We start from the raw sequence: 23,334 nt of genomic DNA, 5'->3' as shown, positions 1-23,334 counted from the left end.
GTTGACATCACTTTGAAGTTTATGTGAGGCTAATGAATGGTCTAAACGGGCCAGCAATTTCGTGTCATCAGCATACACTTTATACGGGTGAATAACAATATCGGGTATCTCATTTACAAAAATGATGAATATAATTGGACCTAAGACGGATCTTTTAGGGACGCTACTCAACACCTTCAAGCGCAATAACATGTAATAACCCATAACAATTTGTTGAAACTACTGATGTAAAAACGATTTATCTATTTATCCAGTTGCCCCATTCTCTGGGTAAATAAAAAAAATTGACGCCTAAATCAGCTTCTTTGGCAAGAATTTAATTTGGTATAAATAGATATTAAAGAATTATTATAAGAATAGTATAAAGAATTTAATTTGGTATAAAATAGTATTTTAACCAAATTAAATTCTTGTATAAATAATTATTTATAGGTTGACCTTTTTCCAATCTTTAAAAGCAAGATATTTTTATAAAGCAAGATATCTTTGATTGATAATTTGACATTTTTGCTCAATTTTCACTATAAAATTTGAGTGAAACAAAGAGAGTTTAGTAAAAAAGTATGGTCGATTGCACCCGAAGATTTGACACCAAACTTTTTTGGCTACATTATAATGTAGCCAAAAAAGTTTGGTGTTCCTCAAAACACTTCAACTTACTGTATTAAGCATTAAGAAGACACAATCATTAAGAGTAAGTCAATTTGGAGCTAAGAGACAAAAATTAAGTTTCAAAACATGGAGGTGGGGGTGGGGTAAGGGGGGGGGATTAGGATCTACCCCCACCAGCCCCTAAGAAATGTCAAACTTCAAAAAAGAAGATAAAAGATTATAAAAAAAATAACAAAAAACAAAAAATTATTCTGCTGTTAACTATTTACATTTTTTTGTTGAAAAAACTAAAACTATGGCATTACAAAAAAAATCTATCGTTGCATTTTCGACTTTTTTACGATATCGAAGAAAAACGGTGAAAGTTTCTAAACGTTTTAACGTTATCATCATTAATTCTATTATATAATTAAATAACAATAAAAACAATAAAAATACTACTATTCTATTTTGAAAAACTTTTTAAACCGTTATTAAAAACTTTCGAAAAAAAATTAAAAATATAGATTTAGTTTTAATGGTAAATGTTTTTTTTTTAATTTACTTTAAAATGTATAATTTATAATGCGATAATATAGTATAATTTATATACGCGATGCCGTATTTGGTAGTTAAAATTTCTTTTTCAACAATTGAAGTTGTAACTCTTCAACTTATTCAATTCAATTTATTCAATTACTTTTAAATACACTTCAAGCTGTATTTTCATTTTTTTTTTTAATCTTCGCTTCCAACAAGGCTGCAAGCAACCACTAATTAAAGTTGGAAGTTATTGGAAGAGAAAAGATGAAGATTGTAGAGCAAGATAACGATTGACAGACGACTTAAAGGATTGCAAATTATATGAATCAGAAAAGAAAGATGAAGGAAGCGGATTCCAAAGAACTGATGTTTGAGGAAAAAAACTAGACGAGTAAGAGTTTTTGGAGCACTTAGAAACAGTCACAAAAAAAGGATGAGACTTAATTGAATGATGAGTATTTGTATTTTTTTTTTCTAATTTGTAGAGTAACACGAGAATGAATTTTAGTAGGCTTAAGTGACACTAGCTCTTTAGAGCAGTGCCCATTATTGTATTTGTAGTATTTATAGTATTTGTAGAAATTATAGTATTTGTAGAAATTTAGTGCCCATTATAGTATTTGTAGAAATTTAGTGCCCATTATAGTATTTGTAGAAAAGAGAAAGAGAAGCAACATTACGATAATAGTTGTGATAATAGTTGGAGGTTGGCTGCAAGACCAAGTCCAACTATGTTTACAATGAGTTTTTGCACCTTGTCTAAAAGAGAAAGGGCACCATTAGAAGATGCGTCCCAGATATGGCAACAGTAATCCATACAAGGCCAGATTTGAGATTTATAGAGATAGAGAATAGAATCCGAAGTAAGAAAGTGTCGATCTCAATAAAGAGATGCAACCTTAGCAATCTATGCATATAACCTGTACAAATTTTGCAACAGATTTGATATATGGTTTCCAAGAAATATTGGGAGTAAGAGTTAATCCTGGAAAATGAAGAGTAGATGACTCATCGAATACATCACCGTTCATAATTATAGAAAGATCTAAATTACAGCGATAACGGTTGGCTGGAAAAAATTGAGTTTTATCTGTATTGAAGTTCACCAGCCACTGTGAGCCCCATGCTGTAGCAGAGGTGAGATCCTTTTCAAGCTCAGATGCCCCCTCCAAGCAATCAGAGAGTGTTGGCTTCTTATCACGACAAGAATAAATAGTGGTATCATCAGCAAACAATGCCACCTTAGATGTGAGAATATCTGGAAGATCCCTAATGTAAGTTAAAAAGAGTATAGGGCCAAGAATAGAACCTTGAGGAACCACCGAAGTTACAGAATGAAAAGTAGAGTGCTGTCCATCAAGGACAACTTTAATACTACGATTGGAAAAGAAGGATTCAATAATCCTAAAGTTATTATCAGATACACCGTAAGAAGAAAGCTTATTGAGAAGACCATCATGCCAAACTTTATCAAAAGCTTTAGAAATATCAAGAGCGATGGCCTTAACCTCTCCAACTTAATCTAATGCACGATAAAACCTATCGGTTATTACTGTTAGCAAATCAGCTGTAGAACGAGAAGATCAAAATCGATATTGATGATCAGAAACTAAGTTATTAGATTCATGATGAGAAATTAAGTGTTTCTTAATTAAAAATTCAAAAACCTTGTTTATGATAGGAAGATGACTAATGGGACGGTAGTTAGACAAATCAGATCGCTCTCCAGAGTTTTAGAAGATAAGGGTAACACATGCCGCTTTCCAGCAGGCTGAAAAAAAAAAGCTGATAAGCACTTGTTGAATAGTTAAGAAAGTATAGGTGACAGCTCCGGAGAACACTTCTGCAAGACTATAACAGATATGTTGTCCGGGCCACAAGCTGTAGAAGAGTCTAAATAGGAAATCACTTTAGATACAGAAGCTGGAGTGATGCAAATGCGAAGCAATGGATCAACCTGCTTGAAGGTTATATCAGGTAGAACGCAATTAGCGAAATCAAAAGATGATAATTATAAAAACTTAACAAACAATTCAGCTTCGTCTTTAGGTGAGGTAACAAAGTCTGAACCATACAAAACAGGTGGAATTACAGATTTGCCCTTATTGTTAATACTATTAGAGATTCTCCAGAAGTCAGAAAGAGCCTAATTTTTGTGATGAAATACGAGATTTCATGACCTGAGAATAGAGGGCTTTGGCGTTAGACAAAACCTTTTTACAATGAATTCTAGCAGTAAAAAACAGACGTCTGTTTCCAGGAGAACTGTTTTGCTGATAGATATGGAAGTAATTGCTTCGATTGGCAATTGCAGCAGCACACTGTGAGGAAAACCATGAAGGAGAGTGAGGCTTGAACTGGAATTATCGAGAGGGAATAAAAGATTTCATGCCAGCCTGAATCCACGAAGTTAAGTAAGAAGCACATTTGTTGACAGGAAGACGAAAGATTTCTACCCAATGGCCATCACGAAGAAAATCATGGAAAGAATCCTAGCCAGCTTTAAGATAGTTGTAAGAGGTACAATGATAGGGGGATTCAAATAATGAAGAAGAATGAAATAATAGTTTTAGAGAGATCAAACTGTGATTAGAAACACCTAAGAGTGAATGTGGAGAAACTGAGCACTGACTAGGATCAGAAACAAGGCATAAGTCGAGTAGAGAAGGTAAATGATTTGGGTTGTCTAGAAAGCAAGTTGGACAGTTGACTATTTGAGTTAGGGATTGAGAAAGGAACATGTTAGTCAATATGATCAAAAATAACATCAAAAAGAGTGCAGTCTTGAAATAAAGGAGAGTGATATAGAACAAAGAGAAAGGCAATAGAGTGAAGTGGTAAATAAAATCACATAAAAGAAAAGTCTATGGACTCAAACCTAGTTTCACGACAAATTGGTGAGTTCTTACAAATGTAAATGCCCAGACCAAGCATGTGACTATTGGAGTCTTTACGAAGGAAGATAACTATCAACACTAAGATCGGAAGATGATACAGCAGAACTCAAATTAGTGACACAAAGAGCATGTAAGTCTGGTGAACTTTGCAGGAAATAAGACTCAACAGAAGAAAAGTTACTTCAAAGACCACAAATATTATTGAATGATAGGTTAAGAGAACTTGGTGATGATGATGGATTTTTGTGTTTTATAGTTTTTGGCCTTTATTCATTTTTAAATTTGTTAAAGAACTTAACTTAAAGCATAGATAGTACTTAAAACACTGTCTAATAGCCCAACCATTTGCCTCATTACTATTAATAAACCCTAAGCCGTATCAAAGGGCTCCAAATGTGGCCTCTGCAATATACACCAAAAGTACAAGCAGGGACACCATCCATGCGCAACATAGCACTATTAATATTTTTCAGCTGTTGATGGAATCAACCTCTCTGAGAGCTACTACAGAGTCTGGTAAACCGGACTAACCATAAGCCGAATAAGCATAAAACTGAGTTTTAGAGGTGTACCCTCATTAGGAGATAATAGAATGAGTTGCCTAGTCATAAAAACAGACACAAGCAAAACCCATGAACTGAATCAAGAAGATCCAGCATTCAACACCCTAAACTGGAAAAAATGTATTAAAAATACATCTGCGCCAGCCTAATAGATGCGTAGCTGGTTAAATAAGATACGAAGAATTTTTTTTTAAATAGTAACTGAATGAATTTCTTATGAATTAGTTTCTTATTTAGAAAACAAAAGTGTGTTTATTTCTATTATTAATAAATAAATGACAAATGATTATTACTATTTTAAATGAAACTATTTTTATTAGCTACTATGGCCAACAGGGTAAGGAGGACAAGCTCTTTAGATGAATACTTTGACATTGGGGCAATTTTTAAAACGTCAGGTAACCAAACAAGATAAATACCAAATATTGAAATACAATTAGTTTCCTGTTCCAAATTTTGAATATACATATTTTGCGCATTTAAAGAAGGGTATGAATGTTAATTGCTTTTTGTTCGAGAAACATATACATAAATTTCTGTAGAATATGATTGCAGAATGCCTTTATGGAATTTTTTGTAAGTACAGCTTTCTTTTTGAAAAAGTTGGGAGAATACACAATCAAGTGCAATTACTCAAGCTTGTTACTTTACCTTTTAAAAGTTATTCAAAGATTTTGAGTAAGGATGGAGACTTACAATTACATGATTGCAATGCATATCACAAAGTTGCGATGTTGGTACGATGAACGAAATTTAGTTAACAAAGGAAGACTTAAAAAGGCTAAAGAAAATCGAGAGCGATTAAAGCCTATAATTGAAATTAGAATATTTATTTCTCTGCGAGGCCATCGCAATGATGGGCAGATCTTTGAAATTAATCAAAACTCTTCAGTAAATAATGATAGCAATCTTCGGGAATTGCTTAGCATTCGAGTGAGCGCTGGGGACAATATTCTAAACAACCGTTTAAATAATTATAATTCTAAAGCAACATATATAAGTAAAAGTATTCAAAATGAAATAATTGAATTATACGCTCAACAAATTCAGGACTTAATTAAAACAAGGTTTTTTAAAGGAAAATCTTACAGCGTTGTATTTGATGAAACAACGTTAACCAGTCATAATTCTCAAATGACAGTCGTATTAAGATATACTGATGTTAATACCTGTAAAATCTGTGAAGATTTTATTGGTTTTGTAAACTCCAATACTGAAGATTATTCTGATTTTACTTATGAAACTGTATTAACTGGAGAATTGCTAGCAAACACAGTTGCAAACACATTGACAAAGTTTGGGTTCACTTTAAAGGATTGTGTTGGTATAGATACTGATGGGTGCAGCCTAATGTTAGGTGAAATCAATAGAGCAGTCAAGAAATTACAGAATATTCTACCAAACACAATAAAAAGTCCACTTTACAACCATGCTTTAAACTTATCAATTTCCAAATGTTCGTCTATGCAAGCCGTAAGAAATACAATTGACACCATGAAAGAAGTAATATCATTTTTTAAAGCTTCGCCGAAGTGAAGTAACGTTCTTAAATATATAATTAAGGGAATGCTTACAAGCTTATGCGAAACGAGGCAGATTGAATGGCATGAATCTGTGTTAAGTTTTAGACCTTGTTTAATAAATATAGTAGAAACACTTGATTTGATATCTCAGTGGAATGAACAGGATTCTTCAAAAAAGGTTGCGTTACTAAAAGATGCAATATCTGAGCCCTTATTTGTAATAACACTTTGTTCATTATCTAATGTGTTAAATACCATAGTCTCTTTAAGTGAGGCTCTTCAAAATAAAGTTACTGGACAAGGTATATGTCAAAACTATTCCTAAACATACCATAAAGGTATAAAATAAAAGACAACAGAATGAAGAAAACTTTAACATTTATGACTGCATCAAAGTTACTATAAGACTTAGGTTCAGAAATCAAGATTCAACGAACTACAGGAAAACAACTTATTGCGTAAACTTTAATACCAATTATCCTCTGACTTACTATAGAATCAATTTTTATTTACCGTTACTTGATAGCAAACTTCTAGATTTACAGTTCAGACTTTCTGATAAAACCTTGAACTCTTTTGAATTAAATGTAGCAGCACCTAGAAATTTATTAAACAAAACAAATACATAGTTAACAGCATCCATAAGTAATACACTGAGTTTTAAGAAAGAGCTGCCCAACATAAATGCTGTTGATAAGAATGTCCAATTAATGAAAGTTTTTTCAGAATTTAAATTTTTAGGAACTTTAAATGGAAAGACGCAACCAAAAAGCAACAAGATCTACCTGAATGTGCGCTGGAAGCATACAAGCAATGTGACGGTAATGTCTTCCCTTTGATTAAATGTATTTTGCAATAGCTTTGCACCCTTCCTGTTAGCGTGGCTTTGGGAGAACGGAGTGTCTCGATTTAAAAAGATATAAAACTTGGTTAAAATCCAATATAGGACAAGAACAATTAAATGGCTTAGCTATGGTGCATGTTCATAGAGATTGCATCATAAATGTCAAAAAGATTTTTGATAGTTTTGCATTTTTGAAAACTAAAAAGCTCAATTTTATATTGTAGTTTGTCAAATTTATAAAATTCTCTATAAAAAAAAGGAATATACTAAAGATATTATTTTGTCTTCTGTTGCACATTGCAGACAGGGCCAGATTTACCTACAGGCAGACAAGACTCCAGTCTGTTCACTATAATTTTAGGGGTCTCAATTTTTAAATGGGTTATCGTGACAAAAATTGTGGTCCCTTATTACAGACTAAATATTTAATTACAACATTTGATTTTTCAAGATATTAAGGTACAGATACATTCAATGTATTTATTAGCAAACTTTTCTAAAAACATTCTAAATAATCAAATAAAACAGTGGTTTATCTGAAGAAAAAAGAAAGGATTTTTTTTGTTGTTGGTCAAATTAACCTCCCCCCCTTCCTCCTAGGACAATGACCCGTATCCGCCCCTGCTTTTTACAATGGTTTCCAGCAATAGTAAACAGCTGTCTGTTTTCTGGAAAACTGTTTTAGTGATAGATATAGAAGTAATGGTTACGATTAGAAATTGCGACTGCTCAATGAGAGGAAAATCATGGAGAAGAGTGAGGCTTGACTTGAAACTGTTAAGAGGTAATAAAAGAATCTATGCCAGCTTGTATCCAAGAAGTTACATAAGAAGAACATTTATCAACAGGAAGACGAAAAATTTCTACCCAAGGGCCATCATGAAGAAAATCAAGGAAATAGTCTTAGTCAGCTTTAGGTAGTTGTAAGAGACACGATGATAAGTGGAATCTGATAATAAAAAAGAATGAGATAATAGTTTTAGAAAGATCAAACCATGGTAAGAAGCACCTAAGGGTAAATGTGGAGAAACCGTGGATTCTGTGGATTAAAACCCAACAAATGGGTGAATTTTTGCAAAATATAAATGCCCAGGACAAATATGTGACTATTGGAGTCTTTACGAATTAAAGGAAGTTAACCATCAACTCTAAGATCACAAGGTGAGACAGCTGAACTTAAATTAGTCTCACAAAGTCTAAGTAGGTATGGTAAACCTTGCAAGAGAGAAGACTCAACAGATGAAAATTTACGTTAAAGACCACGAATATTAGTGAATGATAGAATTTGGTGATAACGATGGTATTTTACACACATTTAATTAATACATATTTACACACATTTGCACAGATTGCGATCCAAATTTACACATATTTTTATATATCCAAATTTACACATATTATATATTTATATGGTGGGGTACCTATCTTAGAAAAAATTAGCTGCATTGGATAATTCTTTCCGTTATCCAAAATTATCCACAAAAAAACGGAATTAAATAATATTTGCTAGTTTTGTATTTACGTTGTTATTTTTAAAAGTTAACATCTTAGATAAGTTTTTATAAAATTTAATTAAGTTGAAACATCTGGTATAGTATGTAAACTTATCCTCTTTCTTATAATAAATTACAATACTTCTAGGGGTTATATATACCCTCGTTATTCAAGTAATATAAGAAACCGTAAAAAAAAAAAAACAAATAATAAAATAATAAAACTTCAATGTAATGTGTTCTTGCGTCTTAAAAAAGAAAAATATTTTTTGAATTTTTTTTTAACGGTTTTTTATATTGCTTGAATAACGAGGGTATATATAATCCTGAGAAATATTGTAATTTATTATAAGAAAGAGGATAAGTTTACATACTATACCAGATGTTTCAACTTAATTAAATTTTACAAAAGCTTATCTAAGATGTTAACTTTTAAAAGTTATATTGTTGCCAATTATAGTATTGGATTATATCATAACATCAACGCATTAAATAACGCAAAGAAAAACGCAGCAAAATCAAAAAATCAATGGATATTTCTTCAAAGATGTGTTTAACATTGCATCATACCAAGATTTCTTCGTATAAAAAATCCACTGAACAGTAAATTTAGTAAATGCTTAATGATAAAAGTTAAAAAAGATCTACTTCTACATACCCGAAAGATAGAAAAAAAAAGATATTTCAACAACATAATTTCAATCAAAAAATTAGAAGAATTTATAAAATCATGTGTAAATAATGAAGATTTTTAAAAAATTACAAACATTACAGATAAGTCCTACGAATATATGTTTTTGCGATCGAGAAATAAACTAAAAAACAAATTTGATTTATTAATCAAGGAAAGTAGATATAAAGATAATGATAACCAAAGAAAGTACAAGTTTATAAAAGAGGTAATACTTAATTTATGTGCTGATAATATCCCAACACATCACAAAAAATTACTAGATTTAGGACCTTTGTTCCTATTCCGAGTAAAGTTCCATATATGGATATAATAAGTATAACTGAAACGGCAGCTTTAAAGTTAAAGTATTCAAACAAAAATACTGATGAAAATAAACTTAGACAAGATGTACTTCGAGTTTTGAAAATTCATAAACCGGTTTCTACAAATTTAGATAAGAATCAGTTTAAAGCTCTCAAAGAACTTAAGTCTAGCAACACAATTAGTATTTATCCGTTCGATAAAGGATCAGGCTTTGTTCGAATTAATAAAACCGATGCTCTTAAAAAAATTGAAGAACAACTCGGAAAATCTAAAATCATAAACTATGATCCAACTCAAAAACTCCTTCGCAAAGTTCAGAATTCTTTACAAAATCTGAAAACAAAGTTTACAAAAAATGAATATAGATCAATTTATCCAAGCGACGCCACTCCTCCACGAATATATGGTGTCATCAAAGCACACAAACCAACTAATAACTACCCAATGCCAATCAACTACCAAATCAAAATTATCTTTTTCAGAAATAAAAATACTTTTAGATTTGTGTTTGTCAAATTGTTATTTTTTACATGAAAGCAACATACACACATTGGAAGATGCTGGTCCTATAGGTTTATCATTAATGGTAGTAATGAGTTTTCTACAACATTATGAAGAAAAAGCGTTACTACAGGCACAATATCTTACACCACCAATATGTGTAAAATCATTTAAAAGGTATGTAGATGATATCCATTCCCGTTTTATAAATGAGGCAGAATCAAAACGTTTTCTTGACTTGTTAAATAATCAACACACAAATATCAAATATACGATTGAAAAAGAAAGTGATTCACACACAATAAATTTTCTCGATCTCTCAATAACAAATAAAAATCCGGAACATATCTTTTTAATATCTATCGCAAAGATGCAATAACTAATGTGCAAATAAAGCAGCATTCTTGTTACGATCCAAAAATAATTTATGGTGTATTTAAAGGTTTTATCCAAAGAGCTTTTGCATTATGCAGTAAAGAACACATAAATCATGAGTTAAAGTTTCTAACAGAAATGTTTACAGAAAATGGTTATAATAAAAAAATACTTCAAAACATTGTCAAAAAAATAAAAAACAATAAGCAAAATAATAAAAATAATCAATAAAACAACAACAATAATATCAAAAAAACTAGAACCAAATTATATTTCTCTACCATGGGTACCAAAATTAAGTAATCAATTAAAACAGATATTTAAAAGTGTAGGCTATACTCCAGTTTTTAAATCACCAAAAAACCTTCAACAATTAATAACTCAAAAAAACAAGCCTCGACTTCCCAACAACTCTTACCCAGGAGTCTACAAACTGGAGTGTTCATGTGGAAAGCTCTATGTAGGTGAAACAAAACTCAAGGTTTCAACTCGCATTTGCCAACATCAAAAACATACTTTTGAGGGAAAATGGAAAAATTCGGCCGTAGCGGGGCATTCCAGAAATTGCCATGGTGCCTTTGGCTGGATTAATAACAACACTGTTAAAGTAGAGGAAGACTATTTTAAGAGAAAAGTGAAAGAGTCCTTGGAAATACAGTTTCACTAGTGTTCTCCGGGTGAAGGCGGTTTGAATGAAGACGACGGTGATTACGTCACATCGTCGTTTCGGAAACCTTATTTTTCTTTTTTAAGACGCAAGAACACATTACATTGAAGTTTAATTATTATTTTTTTTTTAACGGTTTTTATATTACTTGAATAACGAGGGGGTATATATAACAGGGGGGTATATATTTTACAACCAACTTTAAACAAAAACAAAGCAAGATTATTAAACTCCTCCTTGTTTGTCAACGAAACGAAATTTAGGTTAGTTGATACTAGTGAAATTCAGGTCTCTTTTAATGTGGTGGCATTGTATCCCTCCATTCCGATTGACAGAGCGATTCCTGTGATTATCGGTATTTTAAACAACGACATTTATAATCTTAAAAAAAGAACCAAATTAACGCTTTATGATATACATAAAATGATCGAACTCTGAAAATGATTGAACTCTGCCTCAACCAATATTATTTTTTATACAAAAACGATATAAGATCTATACCGAATTCAGACCTACTCAACGCCGTTAATGCAAGTTCTCAAACTTTTTTGTCTTGTTTGTTCTCGGTGATAACAAACATATTTTTTTTTTGGTCTGCAACATTTGTTTTTAAACAATATGATATGTTAAGTTTTAAAAGATATGTTAAGTTTAAACAATATCTATATATATTGTTTAAAACTTAACATATCTTTTGCCATGGAGTATGAAAATATGTATATATATTTTCTACAAAAAAATAAAAAATATGTATATTCAAATAAAAAATATACATTAATCTATGATAATTTAAAGACCGGAATTTTAGTTTAATAGTTTTATGGCATTATAAAATAGGGATGGCTCACATCACAGTAATGTTTGAATTTTGAGCTTAGACTTTTAAATAAACCTTAAGAGGTTTAACTTTAAAAGTCTAACTAGTCGTATGTCAATTTGTGTGTTCTTCACACTCATACTAATAAAAACTTTCATATAAAATGGAAAAAACAGATTTTAAACTTGAAATAACTAATTTTTTTTTACCTTTAATATGTTTGCAGACATATGACTGGTTAGAAATTAAACATATAACTTAAAACTTGTTTGAAAAAGTTGTTTTCTCAGTTTAATGTTTTATCTTCATTGAGAGCAGCACTATTTTATACCAAGATATGGTCCATCAACTTTAAAGCAAAATTTTATATCTAAACTTGAGTAATTAAAAAAAAATTTAATTTTGTTTGATATTAATCAAACTAAAGCGCTAGGAGAAAAAAAAACTTTTTTTTCTAAAAATTATTCGGGTTAAAAAAATGCAGCGAAACATAACCTTATTATAAAAACGCAAAATTCGTGTGTTTTCCAGTACATGCATTAACCGCGTTGAGTATAGGATTGTCTTTAATGACCGTAATTGCTAAGACATTTTTGCCGTATTTGGAAACAAATGCTCTTATTACTGCTGAGGTTGGTCAATTTTCACCGAAGACTTACAGAAGATAAGTAGATGACAGTCATGCTAGATTCGACTCAATACAAAATCATGGTGAGTTTCTGGAATTATTAAACAAATAAGATCCAACAAAATATACTTGAGAAAAAGAAAATAGTAAAAAAAAATTAAACTTGTTGGATATAACTGTAACCAACACTAATAACTCATACTATGGCTTTAAAATCCACCGAAAGTCGGCTATTACTAATATAAAAATAAAACCAACATCAAACGTTAGTCCAAAAAATAGTTATGAGTGTTTTTTAAAGGTTTTGTATCTCGTGCCATTAAAATTTGTTCCACAAAGTATCTTAACCATGAACGCAGTTTTTAGTAAACATGTTTGCATAAAATGGACACGATAGATTAAAGCTTGAAACAACAGCCAAAAACTATATTCAGAAAAGAAATAACCTTACTGATATAAATTATAATTAAACAGAAACAAGTAAATATACAGTTAAGATTCAATAGCTCCCAAGAACTTAGAAAAGAACTTAAACTTTACAACGTAAGAATAATTTTTATTACACTACCTACGTTAAAAAATATCTTATTCAACAACAAGTCACAAATAATTCCCAATAGCAACTCCCATGACCTTGTGGCGGTATATACATAGACGAAACAAAAAAGTATGTTTTAACGAGATGCATTGAACATCAAAAAAACTATTTAAAAGATAAACGGGATGCATCTTAATCAACCAAATATAAGAGTCTGATGACGATCTATGCAAAATAGGTCAAAATATTACGAAGAAAAATTTAGTTTGTACGCAGCTGTTGTTTTATGCTTTTTATTTTAAATGTATATAGATCGCCTCTCACACACTAAATTGCTATTTATTAAGTTTAATATTCTTAACGTATTTTTAACTTTATTATTTACTTAATAAAAAGTATTATTAACTTAACTTTTATTATATTCTTATTCTTATGTTCAAAGTTGGTAGAAAAACGGCATCCATATTTAACTCAATTTTCGGAAAAATAGATTTATACCCAACACGTTTTTCAATAAACAATTACATTCAAACAAAAATCTATAGGTCTAAAACTATGGAGCACGCTTTTGAATAATGTGCTAATAACCATTTCTTTTTTTAAACAATCTAAAAATAGACTTAAGCATAAAACTTTTTCTAAAGCTTTTGATTAAGAGTTTTTTTTTGTTTTTTTAACGTTATTTTTCTAATTTTTGTTATTGAAATTTTTATTTTAAGGGGCTTGGCATTAAGACCAAATTTGTCTTCTTCTTGCCCCAGTCATGTATTTATATACTATTATTGCCTAATTTTTGTCCCTTTTTTCTTTATCATGCGAAATACATAATAAAATTAATAAATAATAGTTTTTTATACTAGCGTGATTTGGGATAAATTTACAAATGTTAAGTCACTCCTTTTTAAGGTTCTTTAACAGTAGCTTTTTTTATTTTTTATTTTTTATATATTAATTAATAAATCTTTAATATGTATAAAAAAGTATAAACATATTGATACTTAGACACCCATAAATATTGTAAAGCCTATAAATAGGAATTGTTGACATGCTTTCAAACTGTTAGCTCTCATGCTAAATGTATGTTATTTAGCAACATTACATAAGAGGCTAATATATCTTTATGTTTTTATGAATGTATTTGGGTATCATGTTTTACATGACAATTAACAGGCGTAGCGCAGTTGTTAAACCGTTACTCCAGGGGTTCCGAGTTAAAACCTCTCTCGAATCACATTAAAATTGGTGATAAGTTGGAAATAGAGACTAATTAAATGTTAAACCTAATATAGCGGTGCTTTGTAATAAAAGCATTAGAAATCAAATAAACTTAAAAAAAAAAAAATTGTGTTCATTTGTTATAAGAAAGCTATACATGTTCTAAAGTAAACTGTTTTAAGATAATTTTATAAACAACTATTTAAAAATTTATAAAATTATCTTACATTCCTTTATCTAAAGATATTTATGGAAATGTTCTAGAACATTTTTCAAAAAGACATAAATCACGTTACTTATATTTTATTTATGTTTTCCGATTTTTAAGTTCTTTTATAATTTTGTAATACCAATTTAATATATATTTCCGATAAATAAATTTTATTAAGAAATAAAAAACATGTATAATACTATAATATTATAAAATACAGAATAATAATATAAATATAGAGCAATACCATGAAATTAAGTCTGTGCATGATGGTAATGATATTTGTAATAAAGCTAACAGGGGCGATTCTAGAAATAAAATTAGGTTCAATCATGAAAAAATATTGACTACTTTCCGAAAAAAAAAAAGTTTCTCAAACTTAGAATATTATACTGAAAACTTTGAAATCCTTAATTAACCGACTATATTCTTCAAAAAACCTACTATAAATTGAAAATGGCCTTCTTTGGAAAGGAGGGGAAAGTTATCAAAAAAGCAAAAAAAAAGAAGCTTCAAATTAAACAAAGTATATCAATTTCAAAACCCAACATGAAATAAGTTGGAAATGATATGACTAAACTCCCAGAAGTAAATGGTTATAAATATTTGATAGTATAAGCCATTTCATAGTATAAGCCATATATATAGCCATTTACATATTTAATTTTTACTTTTATTTCAGGTGCCCCAAGAAGTCCTAACGGTCTTGTCACAGAGCACCGCGGAAGTGCATTTAACCAGGAAGTTCACGCCTCCTTCTTTACCGTGACGCGAAAATTTGTCCAGAGCTTGTTTCGAACCTGGATCTCCTGCTTAATAAGCAAGCGCTTTAACCACTGCGCCACGGCCGCACAAAATAAGACGTATGGCTATTTATGGCTATAAATATATAGCCATATATATAGCCATAAATATAGCCATATATAGCCATATATAGCCATATATAGCCATATATATAGCCATTTAATAGTATAAGCCATTTCAGCAAATGGGTTGAACCCCTTTTTGATAAAATCGCAAAAACTGCGGCATTGTTCCTTTATAAACTATATGTAGGCGCGAATGTTTTGAAACACAGTTTGACGATCAAAGCTGGGAATTTGTGAATGACCTGTCTAATGAACTTCACAGCTAAACTGGGACAGGTCAACGCATGGCAAGTGCATACAATTCACAAACAAATGGTTTAGTAGAACTTCAAAATCAATCAATAATACACACTGACAAATCTATATATATATATATATATATATATATATATATATATATATATATATATATATATATATATATATATATATATATATATATATATTTATATATATATATTTGCTAAATATTAAATATACAGTTAAATATACAGTTTTTTCACTTTCAACTTCCATGGCTCCCAAGAATAGGTTCAAAACTTAGAAAAGAACTTAAACCTTACAACGTCAGAATAAATTTTACTACACCATCTACGTTAAAAAACGTCTTATGCAACAACACGTCTAAGTTAAATCCAAATAGCAATCCCGGTGTCTATAAACTCACATGCTCTTGTGGCATTATATACTTTGGCGAAACATGTATATATATATATACACAAACAACAAGATATGACATTGAAACATATATATATATATATATATATATATATATATATATATATATATATATATATATATATATATATATATATATATATATATATATACTTTCTGCAGCTATCGAATCAAACTTCCTCAGATTCTTACCAAGAACAAAAGACTCAATTTCAAAGTGATATGCTGGACTGGATAACGCAGCTGACCGTTCATGACCTTGAACTTGGGGGAGAGATCAGCTCGCTGAAAGCCCAGGTAACAATAAACAAAGAGACAATTACAGCTCTAAAACAAAGAGAAATTGGTTTTGAAAAAGAAATTCCCATCCTTAAACAAGCGGAACCAACAAGCAGCGGAGTAAAAAACTCAGCCACCCTAGCGGACATCGTAAAAGAGGGCACAAAAATAACAGACAGAGATAAAGTCATTGCTGTACAAGTCACTCGAGAAATGAACGAAAGAGAAAAAATTAAACATAACGTAATTATAACCGGAGTCAATGAATGTGATTTAGAAGATCCAAAAGAAAAAAAAAACAAGATAAAGAAAGCATCAAATTTCTGATAGTTGTCCTAGACTCAAAAAAGAAATTGTCAAAAGTGTACGCAGAATAAAAAACAGCAGCAAGAAGACTCGTCAAACGGAGCAACAAATGCAACCAACACATTTGCAAACACAATAAGTGCAGCTAAACGACCTCCACTAACAATAGTAGTGCTCAATAATAATAATAGCCAAATTGAACTGTTAAGGAAGCGTAACAAGCTAAGAACAATGGGTTCGACAACGTGTACATTGATAGAAATAAAACAAAGACAGAACGAGACGTAGAAAAGAGACTAAGAATTGAAAGAGATGAGCGTAACATCAAACTAACTCACGTTGAACAAAAAAACGGAAAAACCTTGAGATACAAAAAAAAAAGAAATAGAAAGCACTACTGTTGGGGAATACCCAATGGTGTACTCGTGTGGATACCACACAAAGAAGACCAAATTTATAGCAAAAGAACCAAGCAATAAAAATTGTTGCAGCCTCATTGACATGTAAACAAGAAAAACAACTCGATGAAAACTCGTCACCAATTAACAACTTAGTAACAATAACAAACAACGCTCAGCATCATCATCTCAGCCCGTTAAATTATGCCGCAATTCCATCATCAAATATTAGCCTGATCAAAGCAACGAAAAGTGAATACCTTCACCAATTCGGTTTGCCACATGTCGCCACAAACTCGTTGTCAGCTAACAGTATAGTAATATTATCAAACAATGCCCAACGACAACATCTCGGCCCGCAATTTATACCGCATTTTATACCGCAACTTCATCATCAAATATCAACTTGATTGCAGCAGCAAAAAACCAATACCATCATCAGCTAAGTTTGCCACATGACACCACAAACGTGCAACCAATTAATAACTTGATAGCGGCAATAAATAATGATAAACATATAAGATGTATTTACACTAATGTAACATCACTAAATGCAAACAAACTCAACGAACTCACAGCATATGTCTTAGTCAACTGCCCAAGCCAATCAGTCCCACATCTGGACGGTTACAATGTGTTTCGTAAAGATAGAGAGGGTTTTCACAGAAGAGTCGCATTTTATGTAAGCAAAGACTTGCCATCTGTTGAAATTGATTATAAAGAATTAACAGACACAAACTGCGAGCAAATTTGGCGTTCGTTAAACATAAACAATGAAAACATTCTAACAGGGTGTTTATATCGACTACCGTCTACCTCAAGATATACAAATGATCTATCAACCGATACTGCAATTAGAAGAAGCATTAGCAAAGCAAAGCTACTTGTTGGCACTGAAAAATTTAGCTCAACACTCATCTGCGGTAACTTTAACTTTCCAAATGTGAAATGGTTTAATGATGGTACCGTATGTGTAACTGCCCCTGAAAATAACCCATCTGTAAAATTCATTTATGCTCGAAGACAGTTCCCTCACTCAACTTGTTGACTTTCCCACATTCATACAAGCAAATGGACAATGTAAAACCACTCTTGACGATGTGTAATGTGACGATGTAAATTAAATAAAAAATCTACAAATGGAATTTTCTAGTTGCCCAAAAACCTGGCCACACCTTTTCATGCAAGAAATTTAATTCCTACAAAGGCGACTACAAATCAATAAAAAAAGAGGCAGAAAAAATCAACAGGGAAAACTTCCTTGATAACTCAACCGCAAATGAAAGCTATGATAAATTACTTAACTTATACTATGATCTATGTGAAAAATTCATAACAAAAAAAAAGAATAAATTTAACAACTAAAAAACTAAAGGAGCGCCATGGTTGACCAATAAAATAAAAAAATTATCTCAACTTAAGACAACGCTGTGGAAACAAAGCGTAGCCTCAAAATAGAAAAAAAACCTTGTAACGGAATACCACAATGCAGAGATATAAGAAAAGCATCAAATAAGCAAGAAAAAACTACGAGTTCAGTTTAGCAAACAACAAAAAAATCCCCAAAAAGCTTTTTTTATATATAAACAGCAAATTAAAAATATCTACTTCAATACAAGCGCTCAAACCTGACAGCGGTGAACAAAAAAACAGAAAAAAGGACATAGCCGATATATTAAATCACTAATTCGAGTCCGTCTATAGTAAAAAATACGACGCGCAAATTAACACACTCGACCATAGAACAAATAAGAGGATAGAAAACATAAACATCACGGCGGTCAAAGTAGAAAGTTTATTACTTTAAATTGATGGAAACAAATCGCAAGGAGCTGATAACGTTCACCCATTCATTCTAAAAGCACTCGTCATCGAACTCGCCAAGCCACTATCGATCATATTTAATGTATTATTGCGTTCTGGAAAAATACCTACAGCATGGCTAGACGCAAGCGTAACGCCAATATTTAAAAAAGGAAGCCCAAAAGATCCCTGAAAATATAGACCAATCAGCTTAACTTTGGTCCCCTGCAAAATTATAGAGAAAATAGTAAAGAATGAACTTATCAATTACTTCATAAAAAACAACCTTTTTTGTAGCGAACAACATCGTTTTGTCCCAAATAAATCATGTACGACAAACCTTCTGGAAACTACGGACTTAAAAAAAAATACCACAAGATATCGTATTTCTCCACTTTTCACGTGCATTTGATTTAGTACAGCATACTAGCCTTATAGAAAAACTGAGCAAACATGGAATAACGGGTCAAATGCTTGAATGGATTCATTTATTTTTAACAAATCGACAACAGCAAGTCGTTCTAGGCGACACAACATCAAGATGGGCACCAGTGTCTAGCGGTGTTGTCCAAGAATCCGTGCTAGGACCAATTCTATTTGCCATCTTCATTATCTACCTCCCAGACAATATTAACTCTTGAAGCCAATATTTTGCTGATCAGCGACATTCACTATGCTAGATCTACTACCTGGCGCAAAAAGAGATCTAACAACAAAGATGACATAAATAGACCTTGGAGCCACAATAAGTCAAGAGCTTAAGCCAGAAAAACAAGTCAGTAAAGCCGCATCGATCGCAAATAAATTTCTTGGACTGTTAAAAAATACGTTTATATCGCGAGATCCAGCACTATGGAAAAAACTCTATACAACATATGTCAGACCACATTTGGAATATGCAGTATGCACTTGGTCATCATCGACAAAAAAGGCCAAAAAACACTTGAAAAAGTTCAGCGACAAGCCACCAAGATTAGACACGCAAAGCAACATAGCTATTAAGAAAGGCTAATCAAACTCCACCTAACTAGTCTAACTTTGCGTCAACAAAGAGGCAACCACATTTAACAGTTTTTAAAATATTAAAAGGAATCGACAAAGTGAAATGGTGTGTACCAACAATCACAAGAGAGCCAAGAGCTGGTCGTAGAGAACAACTGAGCAAAGAATTAGTCTGTAACAGCGCACTGCGTAGCAATTTCTTCACTAACAGAATTGTGAACCGTTAGAACTTGCTTTTCTACGATTCAGTGAACGCATTCAAGAATCGGCAGTGCCTTGTCCTCGGATGGGTTACTTCGTGTGAACCGTTAAGCTCGCATTGCAACTTATTATAACTAACTAACTATATATATATATATATATATATATATATATATATATATATATATATATATATATATATATATATATATATATATATATATATAAACACTTTTACCTACTTTTTGCTAAATACGCAAAAATTATGTTTCACTTACTTTAATTGCACGTTTCATGGCTCATGGCGTGAGGCCAGTGGTTTTCGAAGCTATTTGTTTTTTCTTATTTTAATCAAATTTCTTTGATCTCTACTTAAATTTCTTTGATCTCTACTTAAATTGCGTTAGTTCAAGTTAGGTAGCGCTATCAATTTCCTTTTTAAATGGGAGAAATCTACTTATGGTGATTTCTTTACAAAATTGCTTGTTTAAAGTGCCGTTTAATTCACAAGTTTAAATAGAACTCTAAACAAAATGTGAATCGGAATGCAGATTAATACTTGAGAAAATTCCTTCTAAATTTAGGGAGCCAAATAATATTGATGTAGAAAATAATATAGGTCTAGACTTTTTTTCAAAAGACTTTTTTTAAAAAAATTTGCAATATTTAAGCTTTAAAGTTAAAATATTTATTTCGTTTCTCTCATTTTTTATTAATTCTTAAGCTCATCGTATTTTGAATTTTTTTTAATAAACAGTTGTAAGTTTTATTTTATATTATATCTAATCTAACAATAATGAACTCGCTGTTTTTTTATAGACAGAGCTTTTGAAAGCATGGTTATTAAAAATGGTTAAGCATGGTTATTAAAAATGGTTAAGCATGGTTATTAAAAAGAATGATTAAATGATTGTTGACAGCTATCAAACTACTATTAAATGCAGATTTTTTATTCTCTAATTTTGTTGTAACAATAAAGTGCTTTTAATTTTTTTATCAAAATTTTGCCATTTTTGGTATCAATTTGCTATTTTATTTGGTATAAAATTCTTTGTTTACAAGAAAGAAAAGAGTTCAAAACTGTTCGTGATTGAAATGATAAAAAATGTTTTTAATTCTTTAGAGTTCTTGGATAACCAAATATTACAGCGAAAAAAGAGAATGTCTATATTAGAGTTGTTAACCGGAATGTTTCGTACAATTCCGGAAAAATAAAATTCTTTCGGAAGGATATTGAGAATAAGGAATTTTCTTTTTTCGTACCGAATTTTACGAAACAAAAAAAACCGCCGATGTTCATTTCGCAAATGCTTCTTACGAAATGTTGTCTTCCGCAAGTTGAATTACGAAACAAAACTATTTTGCAACATACGAAAATAGGGCTTACGGAAGTCGCACTTGCGAAATGAGCTATTTCGCTAAACGACGTTTCGGAGTCTATAACAAAATTTTGTTGGCCAAACTGATATAATTGTAAAAATTAAATTTTTTATATACCAAAATGTTTATAATAAAATTTTATTTTCAGTATTGCAACATATGAACATTTTAAGGTTTTATTTTTTGAAATAATGATAAAAAACCAAATTTCTTTCGAAACAAAACTCTTTCGCACTGAAACTTGCGAAACAACTTCATTACGGAAAAACACTTACGAAACGCGGCATATTAAAAATATTTAAATACGTTTTATGAATCAAATACGTATGATTAGCTAGGTAACTAAAATACTAATTATTATAATAATTATTGATATGTTTCAGTTAGTGAATTTTTATAAATAAACCTAGACTTTCATAAGATATACTAAAAATGTCTTTCAATGAACAAGAGTTAAATAGTGAACATAACTTGAACAACATAAACTTTCCCATTTTGAGGGAAAAAAGAAAACTTAGAGCATGTAAGTCATTTGTTTGGGATCATGTAGATTTGCCTCAAATAGTAAATCGGTTAAAAAAAAAGGGTCGTTATCGAACTAATTTTTAATGTAAACTTGTCGTTAGCTTAACTCAAAGGCAGTTTTTCTCCTGTTCCTTTCTTTATATTCATTACTTACCCGAAGTTGTGAGAGAGCAGTTAATTAGCCCCTGAGTCAGTAAGTTAATGGAAAAAAAGAAACGGTTTTATACGAATAAAATTGCGTGATTGGGAAACAATGCTGTCGTTGAAATCAAAAAGAGATATAGGTCATGTAGTCAATCCTAAAAAATAACTACTCCATAAAGTACGTACGCTTTAAATTTGATCCTCCCCTCCCCCGCAATTTTCAACATCCCAACGTTATTGGAACTATACAACCGCTGAAAGTTTTAAAGCTCTGGCTATTTTGGAGAGCTGTAAAAATTTAGTTGCAAGATTTTGCAGCAAAAAAGCGGGTACGTAAAATACAACCCTTTCCCGAGTCTTTGCCCCGGGCAAAAATTTAAACATAGAAGCTCACCAGGATTATACAAGCGCTGAAAGTTTTAGAGCTGTAGATAGTCTAAAAATTAGTGATAAATTGACATAAAATGTAATGGAACCAAATATTTTACTAAGTTTTTATGTATAAGAATATAAATAGTAAACCTCCATTTCTGAAAAGCCAAAGACAATAAACAACCGAATGTCGGAAGTGAACCAAAGTCGGTACTTGATAAATATTAATGCATGTAAACACTGGTATAGGGACATGTTGCGGAGGAAGCGTTGTCCTTTCCCTCAAAACTAACTTAAAGTTTCAGTTTTTTCTATTTAAATTTTAGCTGCGTAACTTTCTTAACCTTTCTAGGTCACTGTATATATATATATATATATATATATATATATATATATATATATATATATATATATATATATATAATATATATATATATATATATATATACAAGTATATATATATATATATATATATATATATATATATATATATATATATATATATATATATATATATATATATATTGTCCTTTCCGTCAAACTAACTCAAATTTCATTTTTTTTAATTTAGATTGGAGTTGCGTTAGGCCCCCCTGGTATTCTGTTTCAGCAACTCCTTCCCCCTCCCCCCCTCCCTCCCCCTACTTCGTCCTAACTTTCTTAATCTTTCAAGATCACTGTATATATATATATATATATATATATATATATATATATATATACACACTAAAAAATAAAGGTAGAAATTTTTAGTTAAGGTAGGATATGAGATATACCCTTAGTAAGGTATAATTTTTTACCTTATAAGGTAGAAAATTATACCTTTAAGTTAGAAAATTGTACGACAAATAATTGTTTTTAATACAATTTTCTATCCTAAAAGGTAGAAAATTATATCTTACTAAAGGTATATCACATATCCTACCCTAAGGTAGAAATTTCTACTTTTTTTTTTAGTGTGTGTGTGTAAATAT

The 23,334-nt window shown here is 30.8% G+C and overlaps 1 long non-coding RNA gene across 1 annotated transcript in view; it reads right to left on the bottom strand.

The window, feature by feature from the left end:
* Window positions 1-841: 841 nt before the first annotated feature.
* LOC136089066 (uncharacterized) overlaps window positions 842-23,334 on the bottom strand; it is a 38,068-nt gene continuing 15,575 nt past the window's right edge. The window contains exons 3-4 of the long non-coding RNA XR_010642764.1: window positions 14,651-14,711; window positions 842-980 (exon numbers count right to left, since the gene is read on the bottom strand). This is a non-coding gene — a long non-coding RNA (uncharacterized LOC136089066). The remainder of the gene's footprint in view (window positions 981-14,650; window positions 14,712-23,334) is intronic.

The sequence above is a fragment of the Hydra vulgaris genome, chromosome 12 (assembly GCF_038396675.1).
Source record: "Hydra vulgaris chromosome 12, alternate assembly HydraT2T_AEP".
NCBI lineage: Eukaryota > Metazoa > Cnidaria > Hydrozoa > Anthoathecata > Hydridae > Hydra > Hydra vulgaris.
Note: the sequence above shows the minus strand (reverse complement) of the source record. Positions and strands in the feature narration are given on the sequence as shown.